The sequence below is a fragment of the Patagioenas fasciata genome, chromosome 1 (genome assembly GCF_037038585.1).
Source record: "Patagioenas fasciata isolate bPatFas1 chromosome 1, bPatFas1.hap1, whole genome shotgun sequence".
NCBI lineage: Eukaryota > Metazoa > Chordata > Aves > Columbiformes > Columbidae > Patagioenas > Patagioenas fasciata.
Window position 1 is genome coordinate 79,127,042 of NC_092520.1, and position 12,790 is coordinate 79,139,831.

Below are 12,790 nucleotides of genomic sequence, written 5' to 3' on the forward strand. Positions count from 1 at the left end.
GCTGACTTGTTTGCAGATGTTGAGTGAACCTCTGTGTTTTTTTAGATCTTGAATCATAATCATTGCCTGATTTTTTTTTTTATTTTTTCTTGGCATTTTGTTTTTTGTGTGTTTTGTTGTTGTTGTTTTTTGTTGTGTGTACTTGTTTGTTTTTTCCCCTTCCTAACACTTCAGTGCAGTGAAAAGCTTTCTTAGCCTTTTACAAGGTAGGAAAGATAGGAATTCCACTTGAATAAAACCTCAGAAACCTCTGCTTTTCTCCCATTTTGCTGAAAGGGTTTAGAAAAGGAGGAATGAAGGAAGAGCAGAATTGTATTGCCCCAAGGTCTACAACTTAACTCAATGTGATCTTAAACCAGTGACTGTTTTAAGATCTGATGAATCACTATCAGGGTTAAAACCACCTATACTGTTGAGCATCCCAACCTTCAGGAGTGATTTGTATCTGGCTCTAGGAGCTCACGCAATACTATAGCTTAAAAAGGTGACAATCTAATTCCCGTGAAGGATGTTTTCGAACAGGAGACATCTTTTTAAACTTGAGGGTTTGGGGTTTTTTTTGTCTTTCTCATTTAAAGCCTCTTCATTAGTAACTGAGCCAACCCAGTCACGCAGGTAGAGTGCTGCAAAAATAATACCTATACAAAATTCAAACAGAGAAAAATCAGTAAACAAACGGTGAAACACAACCAAAACAAGATGCAGGAGGGTGTGTGATAGCATGAAGGTTTTGCTGGCAATGTTTGAGATGCCCACATACAAGTGGGTTATGCAGGTCACCCCAAATGGATTCCAATAAAAGCTTTATCCCAACACGAACACTCCTATTTATAGACATAGCTCTCTGCCTAAATATAAACTGCTCCCAGTCATGTCTAGACTAACATCGGAGCTGTGCTGGTGTTGAAAGTAGGGGTTCAGAACTAAGAGCACAAACCACAATATTCTTTAAATTACTATTTATTATAAGGAGCATCCAAACTTCATGGCAGGGGCACACCTTTGAATGGCACACGATATTATGTCGCCCAAGACACCTTTTCTTCCTCATGTTTAAGTGTCAGAAGGTACGTCTGGTGGACGTGACCTGTAAGCTAAATGTCCCTTCAGCATGTTAAAGCTTTCAGAATGTATCCGTGGGTGGGTGGATGGATGGGTAGATCAGTAAATGACTTTCATTGCTAACTATTTTCGGCAGCTGAGTTTTAATGAGACTTTCAACTGTTGCTACTGTGTTTAATCTGCTCACTGACTCAGCGTTCAGCATTAAAGAAGCTTTCTAGGAGGTAAACGTTGTCCTGATTACAAAAGAGGTTAGTTTGATTGTGTTTTGCACAGACCTTGTGTTAAGAGTACTTTTTTTTAAATTGAGAAATACATGCTGTGCACACAGATCATTAGGATAGGTGAGCGAGTGCTGTGCTTGGAAGTGCACATCCAAATATGCAATTACTATATTAAGATAAGTAACTGGGGCTGCATGAAATTATAAACTGAGGTCCTGATTTTCTAGCAGTGGTCTTACTGTCATGTCCTGTATTTGTGAGTGGGCTATCCTTTTGGCTTCGTGATTTAATGTGTAGCAGCACAGAACCGAATACAGTGAAAAGAATGGCAAAAAGCAGTATCTTCCACTTGCTTTTCACTGAACATAAGAGTTCACCTTTAGTTTACTTGATGCACTGCCTAATATCTACTGTTAAAATACATGAGCAGAGGGCAGCTGCTCCTAAAGGCAGGGAATACTTAAAACATATAATGTACCAATGTGAAGAAAATGTAGTGGTATTTCTGGTAAGTGTACTAAAAAAAAATATCCAGGAGCTTTGATCAAATGCCAGCTCTTACATCAGTCCTCTTTGTAATCTTTCTTGCTGATCTGTGACCTTGACCTTGTGTTTGTGTTTGTATGTCAAATCTATTTTAAGGGTGGACAAACTAAGTTCAGTTTAATAGGATATATGCTCCAGATTCACAGGATGCCTCAGTAAAATGTAAAAATTAAAATATTTGAATAAATTATTTTATTTTCACTCAACTTTTCAGAGGACATGAAAAGAATATATTGACTTTTTTTAAAAAAAAAAAAAATTCTGTTTAGGAGATACTTCTTAAAAAGACACCTTTATCTCACCCATGGACTCCTCTGAAGTCAGCAGAGACATTCTGCCTGGATATTGGGTTTCCCCTTGGGAAAACTCAATGGTGGTAATGCTTTTCTCTTTTTTTATTTGGCCTAAGCCCGGTTCATCACTGGAAGGGAGGAGGCCCTGCTCTGTTCTTCCTCACATCAGCGTTCCCACGTGGAGCACTGTGAAACAACCAGTCAGCAGTGTCTTTGGGGTTTCTATTGACAGCGATGAGGTGCTTAGTCTGACTTGCCTTGTAGAAAGTTTCTGCAGGGATGCTTGTGTCAATGCAAGGAAAGTGGCAAGAGCAAGCAGCTCCAGATTCGTAGACCAAGAAAAGGCTGCACATTTTGGCAGCAGCTTTGCGCTTACATCAGCCAAAAATTCTTGTTATATACATTAAATTTGCAGCTTCTGAACTAGTTTATTTTGGCTATTACTAGCATTGTCCCTCATGGTGAGTGAGGTGGCTATTTTTCTCGAGGTGGAGATGGAGCTCGCTAGCAGGCAGCTGGACTCTGCACGGGCTCCGTTTGCGTTCAGCGGAGCTCTTGAGCTCAGGCTTAATTTTAGCCATATGCTAACATGGCAGTCAGGCTGTTTGGTGTAACTGACACTTTGGGCATATGGCTTTATAAAGGCTTAGTGAGATAGTTGGTTTGACAGGCACTATGAAAGATGTTCCCCAAATTAGCTAATACTTATGTGTAAGTATGGAGTAATAGATTTATTTTTAATAGGTCTTTTATTTTGGAGGTAATGTTGTTAGATGTAGAAAATCACACGCTTTCTTCAGAAATCAGTCATACATCTGTATTGGTTTGTTTTATACAGTTTTAAAATGGGTATGAGTAACTGTTTCAGCTTTATTGACATTAGTGGAATAAGCAGTAGCAATAAATAGTTTTTTCTTGCTATTATGCAGTTATTTCCTTCATGCACCACTCACGAAAGACAGATATAAAACGTATTAGTAAGAGCTCTTTTTTACAACTTTGTGACAGTATATTATCTTTCTTAAAATGCTTGTCATTTTTATCAACATAGAAGTTGAGAAATTACTTCAAAGTGTATGCCCTTATATTGAGGGGTAGTGAAACACTTCCCCTTGCCAGCAATCCACTGTTCCATGGCTTTGTGGCAGTGAATACAGTTTTAAGCAGTTTTGAGCCAAGTCAGTATTTTAATTATTCTGATTTGACTCATGACTAAGGTTGAGTTGCAGCCCAATTCCTAGCATTTGAGGGTATTGTTAACTAACTGATCGTCTCTATATACATCTACATGACTGAAAAACGCTTTTAGTATTTTACTTAGGGATTTGCATTACAAATGTTTTCAGATTAATTCTAGCAGAGTGGTAAGATCACTACTTTCTGTAATATTCTTTGCAGGATGTTGTTAGCCTCTCCTCCCTAGGTTTCACTAAAGTTGATTCTTATGTTCTGTCTTTTAATTCTGCTTGGTTTTATTGCTGCTTTGGAGAGAAATAAATATCTTATTTTTTGTTGTAACTGAACTAGTAGAAACCGTCTTGCTAAGGCACATTTTTTCCTTTTCCACTTAACTGAAATTATATGAGCCCCTTTCTGTGTCTGTAGCCTTTAGAAACTTCATCTAAAATGAGATGAAATCTCCCATTACAATAGGAACTGTATTGTCCTTCCACTCATTAAAAAAAAAAAAAATCATCTGGGTCTTTAATGTGGATTTATGGGGTTTTACATGTAATTGAACACTCTGTGACTGTGATCCTATACTTCACCTTGCTATGGATTTACAGTGTATTTGTGTTCAGTTAGCTGAAACCTGTTCTGTTGAAAAGTCTAGGAAGTGGCTCTTGTCCGTACCTAACCATGAGATGCTTTGTCCCGAGTGGAACACAACTACTACTGTCAATAAAAACTGTGCATTACGTTTTAGTGCATTGTTGCAGTTTGGCCTCTGTGAAACAAACTCTTGGTTAAAATAGTGAGGTGGCATATGACGAATCACCTAAGATGTACAGTTATTCCAAAAAAATCCAAGAAATACACAATTTTATTGTAGTGTTGTGAATAAATGCCTACATCTTCAGATCCCTCTGACAAGCAGAAGGTCAGAGTTGTATGGAAATGCATTATCTGCATGCATTGATCATAACTCAAAAGCATGATTGTCCAGAAGAGGACATCGATTTCTTCACTGTATATTAAATTTCATTATTGTGGAGCTGACGTAGTTAAATGCATAATCAGTGATTTATTTTGGTAGGTGTTGGAGGGAAAGGCAATCTGGTTGTTATTTTCCTTTTAATTGCTTTTTTATAGGCAAGTGGTTTACAAAGATTGGAAAGAAGCATCCTCTGTCCATTCTGTTGTACCTAGCAGTATATGATGCATTCCTCTATCCTGAAAACAGGTCTTGGTATATATTTTTGTGCCTGTTTGCTCTTCATCTCTTTAATAAGACAACTAAATTAACTATAAGCCTTTTCTGCTCACTGTACATCTGAGCTTTGATCAACACACTACCCCAGGTTCGTTGAGGTTTATGATGTGCGCCTTTTCTGGATTTCTGTCCATATTGTGGGTGGGTTATAACTTTTCTGCCTTATTATTTAGTTTCTTCTCTTTTTATCTTCAGTAGCAGATCATCACTGAGCAGTGACTTGTGGGGCAGCTTTAGATGCCAAATACTCAGTTCCTTCACAGGTGGCATTTGTAGGTTGAATGTCTGTTCCTCTTTATACTACAGCTGGCAAAGAGTTGGCAGAAAGTGTGTTTATAACTTCATGTCTGAGTGTTAGCAGATCCTCATCAAGAAATGAACTGGAAGATGCCCTTTACAGTACTGTTACAGAACAAAACAACAATGTTCCTTGAGCGCTATCTGTAAGAACAATGTATGCGCATGGATCTGTGCTAAGAAATTGACTGAAATTTCTGTGAACCACTCAGTTACAGGTGTAAATCTTATGTTATATGAACAGGATGGGGTTTTCCACATCTAAAAATTACTTCTGTGGTGCCCAATTCTTGTTAGAATACGAAATACTAATTGAAGGTAGGCTGACATTTGTTATTGTTTGAAGAGTGGCAAAAGCATGAAAAGTGGCCACACGTGTGATTAATTTCAGAATTTAGCAGAATTTCGCAGCAGGAGGTTTTGACATGTGGGCCAGATTTGAATTAAGCTGTGTGCAGTGCTTGAGGGTTGTGCTTGCAAACCTTGAGAGCTGCTGCTAAGGCTTTCACAAACTCAGCTTTTATGGCACTTGTGTCTGTCCCCGTCTACTCCTCCACAAATACTTACTTCAGCTGTTTTGGGGATTTGCTTGTTTTTTGGGATGTTGTTGGGTGAGGGACTTTTGTTGTTGCTGTTTGGGTGGGATTTTTTTCTTTATTATGTTTAAATTTTTCCCTGTGTTACTGGCAGGTTTCTGAGGTAAGCTTCAAAAACATAAATCGCATGTAACTGAAGCAGCCGTGTCAGCATTGTGCAAGCTGTGTGCTGCCTTCTGGAAGAAGTTGCTGGCACAGGTTGAGTGCCAGTATTGGACAAAGTCATGGCAGACCAGTGCTGTGTTGAAATGCCCAGCTTCCCAGGGCAGGACAACCTTCGCCTGGGTCCCTTCCCATGGGGCTGGGTTCACTGTGGCACCTGAGCTCTCTCTTGATGTGCCTTTTTCTCTGAGCACCTTGTTGTTGAGTTGCTGTTGTTCATGCTCATGATCTCCCCTCTTGGGGGAGACCACGCATCAGGGCTTTGCAACGTGCTCCCCCAGGACTGGGTAAAAGCTGCTGTATAGCCAGCATCGCTCAGGCTTTTGGTGTTTTTTTTCTTTTTTTTCACGTGAAAAGTGTTTTTCCGCCAAGTTTGAGGCGTTCTGACTTCTGCGGCTCTCCTGGCACGGGTGCAGCTGTGTGCAGCCTGCCTTGGCCTTGCCACCTCCCCGAGAGGCCCTCTGGATAAATATGAAAATCTCTCTGACATTTCCACACCTCATTTAAGCAGACAGTGGAAATATTATATTCCCCCTTGATATATATTATGTATCACCCCAAAGCTCTTCGTTGCCATGAGGCCGTGTTGCATGGTCTGGGTGAGTCACAGGTTCCTGGACTGCGGAGGATCCTGTGCGAAATCTGAGGAGCAGAGGGACTCTGGGATGAGGTGTCTGAATCCCCCTTTCCACACCCCAGAGAGAACATGTAGGAACAGCCTCCCCTTCCTTATGTGCCTCTGGGGCCACAGTTGGAAATGACAGTAATTAGCATTTATATTTTAGCAGTCTCTTAAAAGCCAAAGTAAGTCTAAGTAGTCTCTACAGCCAGTACAGTTTGGTTTAGTGTTTTTTTGTGTGTGTTGTGGTTTGCTGGGTTTGCTTGTTTTGTTTTGTTGGGTTTTCTTGTGGTGGTGGTGGTGGGTTTTTTCCCCCTGTCAGTTGTTAGTTCACTACCATTTCAGTTCAGTGGTCTCTCAAATCTTACTCACGCAGCAAAAACCATTTCTTCTGTTGTGCTGCTGGTTCTTCTGTGTTCACATGCATTTTATGTGACTTAGGACTTCTCAGTTACTCAGGGTTTCTTTTACAAAATGGTAGATTTTTCATTTCTTTGAGGTATTGCATTGTTATGGAATTGCTTTTCTGCAGTGTTTGCTAAGATCCTACCATTTAAGCTGCGAAGATCATCAGATGGTTTGATTGGGCTGGTTTGAGTTTGTTCCTTTCCACCTGTCCCCTTACTGCCCGTAATAATAACACAACAATGTCCATTTCTGTAGTCTAAAACTTTGCTCCAGGAAGTGAGGTCAGGGCTGTGTTTCGCTTGACGAAACAACAGGGAAAGGGGTTTTCCATTCCGTGTGTTAGCACAGGATTTAGCCATGAAGCCCATGGCTGTTGCAAACCCCGCCACTATCCGAAGCGGATATTTTATCGGGTGAGCGATGCTGCCATGTGCTGCCCGAGTCGGGGGGACCGCGCCAGCCCAGTGGGATCACCCCTGCCTGGGATGGGGGATGCCGGCTCCCTGGCAGGGTCCCCTCCTGAAAACCTGGCAGCAGTAGGGGCTCCTGCTCCTGCTGCAACATGATTCCCCATGTGCCCTCTCTGACCGAGCCACTCAAAAGTGACAGGCTATCCTTTCCATGTTTAAAATGTCTTTTGGAGTCAGTCAGTAAGCTGAACGAAGGAGTGAATAACATGCCAAGCTCCTGGGAAGAAGCCTATTTTTTTACTTTCTCAAAGTGATATCTTATGATTGTAAGAGAGGAGCTTGATGTTAATTTTTTTTAATAAATTTATTGTAAAAAAAGCTTGTTGATTCTCAAGTTCTTTTGAATGCAACCATGGAGGAATTCACCTGTTTATTGCTGAATTTTACTCCACAATCTGATCTCTTTTTTCTTTTTTTTTTTTTTTCTTTTTCTAAGTTGCACTTGCAAAAAGAACCTTCAAAATTTCTTGAGGGCTCGAATCAAAACTCTGAAGAGGTCTCAGCTGCTCCATTCATCTCAATAGATTTCTGACATAAGTGCTCTGCTCAATCCTTGCTTTAAATACTTGATTCTCTTAAAGCACATGCTTAAGTGCTATGTAAGTACCTGCACATTTCACAGCTCTGTGGATTTTGTACTGTGGGTTGTTGAATGAGGCCTGTTTCAGTGCTTACAACCTTAGCAAAGAGAGTCAACTGAAGTGCTTATACCACCACTCTGAATGCATTCTGCCTGCCTGCTAAAATCAGAGAACAAATTGAGCTAAACAACAAAATAATTCTGATACAGCTATTCTCGTTTTCCACACTCATCTTCAGTTCACTGCAAGATTCCTCTGCAATTTCCAGTGCATCTAGGAATTTTTCTGGAGACTTTAGTTTCTTTGTGCTTTGCAGCATTTCACATCAGGCAGTTGTAAGGATGGGCAATCATTTAAAATCCTATGTTTTAGGTGCTTAGTGCTATTCCTGGAGCTGTTGAGCAACACACAGCATTTAATGTATTTATCCTCAATTATCTTTCTGAAGTTTGTGTCTATTATTACTCCATCTGGGAAAACAGGGTATGTGAAAGTAAAGCCAGAAGTCAGACTGCCAGTCTGCAGCACAGCGAGTAATTAGACCCCTGGATCCCAAGCTGCCGCTGTAATCACTGTACTGCATTCCTCAAATCTGCGATAATTAAAATGACTGTCTGAGTCTTTCGTTGATGTGGTGGGCTGTAGCTTTTATATTTGGGAATAGGAGAACGGGAAGTCAGTGAGCCTAGTGAGAGTTTTTCTGGCTCTTCCAGTAGTTTCTAACCACTAGAACACTGCATTTATTAAATAACTTAAGATTTTAATTTCACAGAGCAGTTTGATTTCGGCTCTACAAATTCATGTTTTGACTCAACTTAAAAATGAAACATAAAATTACTTCAGGAATTTACTAGTCGTTAAAGAACTCTGAAATGCACTTGATAAAAGTGTTTTACCTGTGTATACATATGCACACATCTCAGCGTCTATGAATTATTCTGATTATATTCATGAGTTTGGATAATCTCTCTTTTAATAAGTGCTCATGTGGGTGATCTTCTAGCCATTGATGGTTTCCTAAACAAATACCTTAATAGTTTCTGTATGACTTTTTCATAAGATCTTAAGGCTACAGAAGAAGACTTCTTGATGATATCAAGTTTTATGAGTTATTTCCATTAGATTGTGTAGCCCTCCTACTCAAATAATACCAGTGTAGTGGTGTTAATTTGCTGTAGCTTTCTGTTCCATTTAGCTAAGGGATTTAACCAGAAATACTAGTCTGGGATATTGGAAAAATGTCTTATGGATGTCATTTTGCTAGTTTAAATTGTGAACTGTTCTTAATTTCTTAATGGCAGCAACTGAATATCTGTTGGGTTAACAAGGAGGCAGCTGTTTGTTTAGAGTCTTCAATTAGGTTTTACAGTTGATGCCTTCCTTAGTTCAAAGAATTATTTAAAAATAACTAACTACTCAGGAGTAAAAAGCCATTGGCTTAGATGTTGTAGTGGTTTAAGCTATTAGCAGATGTGTTCTCAGATTTCTCTGTCTTTTGCAACAACAATACTTCATGGTAAATAAAGAATCTTAAAGTTCATTATCATTCTGTAAAAATCTTTGGCTAAGTTTTAGCTGTAGTTTGCAAACAAAGAAAAGCTCCAACTGCAAAAAAGTATTAACATTTTGGACATACACTGTTCAGTGTACATTATAATATTCTCTTCCCTGTTCTGCCCACAGTTTATCCGTAGGCACTTTTTAAAAGGCTGTGGGGCTGATTTCCCATGGTGTGCTCTGCTTGAGAAGTGTCTCACCAGGTTACAGCAGTTGTGCTGTGGGTCCTGCTGCTGCTTTGGTTCTCTCTTGGTAAACATGGCTTGATGAACTGTGGTTGGTGAGTGTTTGTGGATGTTCAGAAAATAGTCTCTGCAAAGCAAGGGGTTTGTTTATTTGTTATGATACAAAAGTCTGGGAGAAGATAGTTGAAGCAACAAGAAAGGGTGCATATACAGTAGTTACGTGGTCAAGAAAGCATGTCAACTTTATAAATTTATTTTGTCACAATAGTTGAATATGATTTTTAGTTCTAGAGTTTCATAGATATTAGAGGTTGAAGTTAGAGGCTAATTGCAATAGGTTTAACTTCAGCCATTACTGGGATATAGGAGATCTCTTGCTGTGTGGCTTCTCCTTTCTCTTTCTTCCTTATTTCTTTATGTTCTGCACCCGCCCCAACCCCTAACACAGATTTTAGTTCTGGTAATTTCTGAAATAATATTTAATAGAGAGAAAAATTATTAACATTTCAGTTGGTCCAGGGTAATTCTTTGGTACAGTCTGTATGTTTTTACAAGGTTGATGAATGGTTGCTTTAGTGACCAGCTAACCATTCATTTCCAAAGCTGATTCAGTTTCCATATGACCACACTTCAGATAGTCAAAAGAAAGAATACTCAGTTCAAAACTTGCTGGAAATGTTTAGTTATGCGATTGCCTTCAGATTCTGAAATTTACTACCTGGTTTTCCATCAAAATAAGGTGTAGGTTTAGAGACTTCTGTTTTTAAAATGTCATTTCAATTTTGACAGATGACTTCATCACATTTGTGTTTTGTACAGTAGGTCATGCATGGTTTTATGACACTGTAATGCCTGTTGCAGCACTAGGGCAGAACCAGGCTCTTCAAAAGGATCACTGATGTCCCGTTCCTTATTGTGTTAAGTACTTTTCAGATTTCATTCTCTTTAATGAAGGCTCCTTTGCATCAACCCAATTTCTGTAAAATGATCAATATTTCTTTAGCAGTGAGTAATTAAAACAAAGTGGTAAAACGCTTCTTAGAGTACTTGTGTGTAAACTGTGCTACAAGTGTCATTTCCTGCAACGGGCTTTTTGAGTACCCAGGGAATTTGCATTTGTGCATTGTCTTTTTTAGTTACCCAGAGCTGTAATGAGTGGAGTTTGACTTAATGTTGGCTTAATGCTGCATTTGTTTGGACTTCATCTTAAAGGTTAACTGCAAGGCTTGTTTGTTATCACATAGTAAGAAATCTTGAAATAAATTCAATTTTATTCTCTTAAACACAAAACACAGGGTATCAAGTGCTACTCACTCATTTTTAAGAAGAGCGTGCTGTTAACTTATTTTCCTTATGCTATATGGATATGTGGTTGCCAATAAACAGCTAATTTTTGGAAGTTGGAAAACTGTATTTTCTGGATAAATGGCACTCTCAAATATCTGAGGAAGATAAGTCTAGCTGTATTGATGTTGCAGTTGCTGGATGGATATTTGACGTATTTTGGAAAAGTTGTTGTTGTTTGTCTTTTCCGCAAGGATTTGTTGCTTCTGATTTCTTTTGGTTTTTGGATTGAAACTGCAAAAGCTCACCTGGAAGTGCACAGGTTTTTGAAGGAACATTAAGGTGATCAGTAATTTTTAATTATATGAATCCACATTTAAGTTGTAGGTATATATTTGAACAAACATTGTGTCTTCTACAGGTAGTTGTGTAAATGCTGGTTAAAGTAGACATGTATTTCTGAAAGAAGTGCTGAGACCCCAAGAATAGCTACCAACTTGTCATTTAATATTTAGATATGTGAGTATACGCATTTACATTACAATGCATTGCTCTTTGTGTGTGTGGTTTTTTAATTGTTTTGGTCCTGTTTCTTTTTGGTGGGTTTTTGTTGTGAGGTTTTGTTGGTTGTTTTTTTGTTGGTTGGTTTTTTTTGTTTGTTTGTTTGGGGTTTTTTTGAGACATCTCAGTTTTTAGAGTTTCTTTAAACAACTTAAAATCTAATAAGGGAGTATGGGCACAGGGGGGATATATAGGCTGTTAATGTTACAGCTATTTAGTTGTTCTTCTGTTTCTTTACTTTTTTCAGATTGGTTATTTTTCTGACTTCTAGTTGCTTGTAGTTTTTGATTTAAAAATAGGCTCTGGAAGTCAATAATAAAATATTAATTCACTTTAAGGAGGCAAGGATTTCATCTGTGCACATCCTTTTTAAACTTGTAAATACAAGTTTTCAATGGGCTTTTAATCTGAAAGTGAATTGCAGTGTTAGATACATGGAAAGACACTTAGCTTTGCTCATATTGAATATTTATGCCAGTTCAGAACAGAATGAGTGAAGGACTAGGCATGTGTGGTGTAATGATCTCAATATCAAACTGTGGTGACTGAACTGTTCATGCTGTCATTGACCAGTAATCGAGCTAAAAGTGAAGATATGTATCTAGCATAAGCAATACTCTTGTGCTTTTTAAGCAACTTTTTATAGTATTCTGCCTCATCAAAGAAAGTATTGAGTGGAGACATTCTACATTCTTTGAAAATAACAAGACTTCAAGGAGGACCTGGGCTGCTGTTTGGTTGGTTGGTTGGTTTTTTTTACCGTTATAAGTTTAAAAGTTGGAAAAAATGTAAAGGTAAAAATCCTCCAGCAAAGAGGGAGGATTTTGACATCAGGGTTTATGTTATATCAGGAACATAAGCACCTTTTTCGACATTCCTATCACATGATTCTTCTAATGACTTGTGGTAGTTGGGAGTTGTAAGAACAACAGATTTCCTCCCTGTTGTACTATCATACTACATTTTGCATTACTAGTTAGTCCTGGCAGCAGTGGCAACTCGCTTTCTACTTTTAACAATATCACCTGCATGCCAAACACAAATGTACTTACTTATATGATACTACCTATTCTATTATTTGAAAACAGATTAAACATGAACCTAAATGTTGACTTTAGCCGTGCCTTTTCCCATTAATTCTCTTTTGGAGTGATAGTCTGCATGTCCTGTGTATTTACATCATAAAAAGAAAGATTGATTCAACTGTGAAATAAAATCAAATGTAATTTTTGAAGACTAAATTGAGAGTGATTAAGATTTTCCTTTAATGTTTGCTATTCCTTCCTTTGAGCTGGAAGAGAAATTAGATGGACGCTTGTAGGAGCTATGCTTATGATAGTTAAGCTTAATTTTTTGTATAAAATTTTCTCTTAATTGTTTTCATGAAGTTCTTTAAATTAGTTACTATGTGCTTTGCCCATTACTTGATTTTTAATTTATTCTGGAATGTGGTTATTGCTTAGATACCCTGAATCTCTGTCTAAGACAGTGTTTTTAAAAATAAAAAAGAA

The 12,790-nt window shown here is 38.3% G+C and overlaps 1 protein-coding gene across 14 annotated transcripts in view; it reads left to right on the forward strand.

The window, feature by feature from the left end:
* Positions 1–12,790, forward strand: part of NRIP1 (nuclear receptor interacting protein 1) — a 129,273-nt gene that overhangs the window by 83,908 nt on the left and 32,575 nt on the right. The gene's annotated exons all lie outside the window — the stretch shown is intronic.